Source organism: Apodemus sylvaticus, chromosome 3 (genome assembly GCF_947179515.1).
Source record: "Apodemus sylvaticus chromosome 3, mApoSyl1.1, whole genome shotgun sequence".
Taxonomy (NCBI): domain Eukaryota; kingdom Metazoa; phylum Chordata; class Mammalia; order Rodentia; family Muridae; genus Apodemus; species Apodemus sylvaticus.
The window spans coordinates 103,103,779-103,109,544 of record NC_067474.1 but is presented as its reverse complement, the minus strand read 5'-3'; the positions used below and the strand labels follow the sequence as shown (position 1 = coordinate 103,109,544).

The 5,766-nt window shown below is 39.2% G+C and overlaps 1 non-coding gene across 1 annotated transcript; it reads left to right on the top strand.

The window, feature by feature from the left end:
• The first annotated feature begins 5,204 nt into the window (after positions 1-5,204).
• On the top strand, positions 5,205-5,311 carry LOC127681819 (U6 spliceosomal RNA). Its single transcript, XR_007977181.1, has one exon. It is a non-coding gene; the product is annotated as a U6 spliceosomal RNA (small nuclear RNA).
• Positions 5,312-5,766: the final 455 nt, after the last annotated feature.

Below are 5,766 nucleotides of genomic sequence, written 5' to 3'. Positions count from 1 at the left end.
TCTGTATCTTGTAGAAGAGAACTTGAGAAACATGGGTGAAATTCATAGACCAGGAACGAGATCCACATGTCTGAGAACAACTCGTTGGACTAGAATATCGCCCATTGTATCACTTCTTCCTGCACATTAATAAAGGCAGGTCTGGATATCAAAACTCCTTTGATCAAGGACATTGCACTATAGTTGGTTTTAATTTCAACTTGTCACAAAGTAGAATCACCTCACTTACACAGCTGTCATGATGACCTAGATTGACATGGAAAGGCCCTCCCTGACTCAGGGTGCACCTCTGGCAGTATCCCAGATAAAAGGGGCATTCTTGCCCAATGCTGCCACCACTGACTCCTTCACTGACATCAGAACTAGTGTTCCCAAGCTTTCAGCATGGCCCTGGGACCAGCTGCTCTCAAGGAACCGTCTTCCTGTGCCGGACTGGGACATCTGAAGCACCCCATCACTCATCACTTTGTGATCTCAGTGTGATTCTGCTGTTCTTACTGTTTTAAATATATACATCCTTAAAAGTTGAGAACTCACCCAGGTAGGACATCTCATGTGCTGTGCAAAAATCCTAATATTGAGAAATATTCCAATCTAAAAATGAAAATTTTAAAACAAACTCTATTTAATATGTAAGGGATCCAATGGAAAAAAATAGTCACCATTAAAAAAGCATAGAATGTAAATAAAAGGTGAGATTTTTCAAGAAAGGTAAAGTGGAGAGATCACCAATAGTTAACAGAATCAGAACAATGTGCTTTGACGGATCCATTATTTGACTGCACAACACCATACAGCTCTGAACTTTACAATTCACCAACAAAAATTTCCAAGAATGAAAAGTAAAGAGAATGGGCCAAAGCAAAACATATAGAAAAGAGAGACCCTCAATATCTTGGTGTGATGAAAAACTTCAAAAAAATCACAAGTAATGAACATAGCATGAAAAAAGAGGAGGGAGGAGGGAGGAGGAAGAGGGAACGGGGAGGGAACAGAATAGATGCTAAAAGCAAAGCCCTAACCTAGGAATGCCATGTTACAACTACTCAAAAAACTACACTAAAGATCTAAAAGGAAGATGGGGGGGGGGACCTTACCCACTGAAAACAAGGAAAAATCAAAGTGACAGTGTTTTCCTTCACAAGGCCCAAAAGAGCTGTGCAGGCCACTGGAGGAAAAAAAAAAAAAGACAGTGGTTATCACCTAACAGTAAACACTGCTGCAGTAATAGTCACCCGGATGGCAAGCTACACCCATTGCTGCAAGTGTCATGATCATTATAGGGATAATTAACTGCCTTTGGGTTATAGCCTTGGCCTGTTTCACAGGTGAGAATTCATGCTCCCAATATCCTTAACCTGGTCAAAAGCCCGTGGCTATGAAGGCCAAAGGCCCCAAGGCAGGAACAACTACTATGTTCTTATTAAAGGGGCACATTGTCAAATGGCCTTCCAAGTATTTCTGTTTATGCACATGCATTAGTGCTGACCTTGATCTCAGTCAGAGGAGCTTCTCTCTGAGGTGTGCAGCAGCTAATGGCTGGTCAATGTGCTGAGAATTAGTGACTGTTGTAAACAAAAGGAAAAAGTTAGATTCAGGCTCTTTCTCCTCTCCCCTTCCCTCTCCTCTCCTTCTCCCTCTCCCTTCCCTTTCCCTCTCCCTCTCCCTTTCCCCCTCCACTTTCTCCCCTCCCCTTCCCCCTCTCTGTCTCTGATTCTGTCTCTCTTGTCTTTCTGTCTCTTTTATCCTTCTTTCTCTCTTATCTATGTTAGGTGGTGAAATAAAGGGTGGAAAAAGAAGAATCCACAATGTAGAAAAAACTAGCCACAGAGGCATTCTTGATAAATTAAGGATGCTTTGACCAAATGCCATACATACTGGTAGATTAGAAGCTTGCTGTAAATGCCACATTAGGTTTAAGAAAAGGAAATGGATGAGAAGAGTCAGCTGCTGGAGTGTTGCTACTGAAGCATCTGGTGAGATGTGGGTAGCTCAGACTTCAGCAATATGCAGCATCACACCATGAACACAGTCACTTTCTATCAGCACCTTGGAAGCAGTGCAAAAACTATTGTCCAATTACTTCATAATAGAATGTAGCAAAATGTGCCCTTTTGCTAAAAAAAAAAAAATTAGTTACAGTATAGTTGCATCATTTCTCATTTCCCTTTCCCACTCCCTCTCAATCCGATGGCCTCCTACAGATTATTATTGTTATGTATAAAATATATACAAAAATACAAAAACACAACCTGCTGAGTCCCTTCAGCATGGCTTGGGTGAATGTGATTTGAAGGTGAGTACACTGTATTAGAGAATCACTCATGGGACTCATCCCCAGGAGGTTAACTCTCCTTCCCTCCACAGTCATGGGTGCCCTGCAGTTCCTTCTCTAGAGGTGAGAACCAGCAATAGGGTCTTGACTTCTACCTCTAAGAGGCCAAGGGTTGCACCAGCAGCTTCTGTTTCAAGAGGATTCACTTAGACAATTCTGACCAACAACTCAAGTGACATTTTCTCACACCTGTACTGGGAGTTTTGTTAGATAGTCTATGGCTCCTTTGGGAAGCATTGTCAACTCAAGTAGCCATAACTTCAGTTCACATATATCTAGCCAAACATGATCTTCGAGGCTTTATCAGGCATTGTTGTTGTTGCTTATTCCTCCTGTCCTTCTGTATTGCCCTTCCTATCCCTTCCCCAATTAGAGTGCCCTCTCTGTTTTTCTGATTTCCCCCTTCATGTCACAAAATAAGTTGTTATTTATGAGATAGCTTTCTATGACAGCAGGAAACTATTAGCTCTTCTCAAGGACCTTTTTTGTTTGATTTTTAAATTCTTTGCAGCACTGAACACAAATCTGAATATACACTATGAGCCCATTGAATGGTTGCTGAATAAATGTATATGTAAATGAGAGAATAAATTAAGTAGATTTCATTGATGATAAAAATATTCATTAACTGTTTATATTTCATTTTTCCAGGAGTCTACACTATATTACTTTCCTCAATTTAATAAGACTTTGAAACATTCTTTTGAATCAGCAGTTTCAATCCATTAAAAAACACAATATCATATGGTTATGAAAGATGCCTCTGCCTCTTATAATGTAGCAATTACAAAAAAATAGTTGCTTCCTTTTGCTGATGAAATAATATGACACCTCATTACCTTTAAATCTCATTATGCATGTATGACTCTTCTCTTGTGAAGCCAGTTGTGCCTTCTAGTTTCAAAGGGACACATGTCTCAGACAGAATGAAAGGTCAGGGTGACCTGACAAATTGATTACAGGTAATAGTACAATTACTAAAATGTACCTTAGCCAAACAATGCAAGAACAGCTTAAAATTAAACAATGCTACATTGAAATCTATGAAAGAAATTCAAAACAAAAGATAATACTCACTGTGGGAAGCGGAAGCAGTTGTCAGTGCAGACCCCAAGCCTGGGCGTGAAATGAGTTCCCTGTGTCTCCCTCTCCTCCCTTTGTGAGTCTTATTGCTATCACAGAGCCAGCATGCTTGGTGATACTTACTAATGGTATTATTCTCAGAAATCAAGTTAACTACACTGTGTTTCTTTGCAGTTGATACAGTTTGCTTCATTCTCTCATGTGTCAGGGTTTAACAAGCCAACTGAACCCGGAAGTTCTACCACTCCATGAGGTGACACTGGATGAGGTAACCAGAGTAACAATATCTTCAACTTGAGAGCTAAACTGTTATTTTCTTCACATGTACATAAAAACTATCTTTTTAGCTAAAAAGATAATGAATGTAAACATCTTAAATCTAATTTTCTTTCAATTACTCTCTTAAAAACATCCTATAAAAATGATATGTTTACTTTTTTCCCATTTCTGTTACATTATTTACTTTGTGTGCACATTTGGAGTGAATGGTAGCCATGCTACATGTGTGGAGGTCAGAGGACAACTTTCAGGAGTTGGTTCTCTCCTTCCATCATGTAGAATGGAGGGATCAAACTCAGGTCATCAGGCTTAGCACCAAGGGCCGCTACCTGCACAACCGTCCTGCTCCTCATCACACACTTTTTGGTTTGAGACACGATCTCATATGGTCAGGTTGGCTTCATACTCACATGTATCTGAGAATAGTCTTGAATCCCTGATCCTCCTTCAGAGTGCTAGAAAACAAAGCATGCAAATACCATCAGGCCAAGCTAATGACAAGTTTCTTAGAGATATTCCTTTCAAACTCATAAAGAAAAGAATTCTTGTGAGTCTTTAACAGGCATACAATTTGCCTTGTAGAAATTTCCATGAGTCAGCCTTTTCTCCTCTGATATCAAACTATTTTATGCCAAATGTGACAGTTTTCATAAATTTCCACAAACCTCCCCAGAGGCCTTCTCAGCCATACATTTTTCACTTAATTCCTCTTCCTCTTCGAAGACTCATATCTACCTAAGCAGTTTCTTCTGATATCTGAAAACTGATTGTAATTTAACTTTTTAAACTTAAAAATCAAATGAGTAAAGAAAAATATTAAAACACAGACAGAAACTGTATGGAATATTTCAGGCTGGTATTTTACAACTTGTTTGTTGCTGCCTGCTGCTGACAGTAGTTCAGAGCATATAAATAGCTTCCGTGGACGGCTAACATCCACCCCATAAACAATGGACACCTTCAAGTCATTCTGGTCAGTTGGGTTTATTACCTTACTTGATTTTATAACATAAAACAGAGCCTTTAAACTTCACCTTGATGTGAACTTTTTTGAAAATGGAAACTAAGATTTTGCTTTAGTAATAGCAACACAAAGAATTTTTCATTCAGTTTCAATGGGCGTCAAGGAATTCCCAAACCCCTTGCACAAATATCACATGGCTACACTGACAGCAGATTTTAAACCGCTTTGAATGGGACAGTATACCTCAACATTGTTTTAATGCTTTGCTTCAGATTGAAAAATTCCCATAGCAGGCATGGTATATCAGCCTTCCCTTCTGAGTGCACACATCAAAATATAAAGTATTCATATGTGCATACATGGGAATGGAGTCCGCATAGCCACTTTCCTCCCCAAGCAGCTTTCTGGAAAAATGAACTGAGAGGCATCCAACATTTTGACTTCCTTGACTATAAATATTCTATAGGAGTTCCTGCAGTGCCCCACACTAAAGCCTCTTACACCAAAGATTCTCCAACACACTAGACTGAGTACATTATCAAGACTCTCACTTCGGCAGCATATATACTAAAATTGGAACGATGCAAAGAAGAATAACATGGCCCCTGCACAAGGATGACACGGAAATTCGTGAAGCGTTCCATATTTTTAAAGCTCAAAGCAGACATTTCACCTAACACAATAATTGTGGGGGAATTCAACATTCCACTCTCCTCAATGGACCAATCAGGAAAACAGAAACTAAACAGGGACACAGTAAAACTAATTGAAGCTTTGGACCAATTAGATTTGACTGATATTTATAGAACATTTCACCCTAAAGCAAAAGAATATACCTTTTACTCAGCACCTCATGGTACCTTCTCCAAAATCAACCATATAATTGGTGACAAGACAGACCTCAACAAATACAAGAAGATCGAACTAATCCCATGCTTCCTATCAGATCACTATGGTGTAAGACTGGTTTTCAATAGCAACAAAAACAACAGAAAGCCCACATACACATGGAGGCTGAACAATACTCTACTCAATGACACCTTGGCCAAAGGAGAAATAAAGAAAGAAATCAGAGACTTTTTAGAATTTAATGAAAATAAAGGCA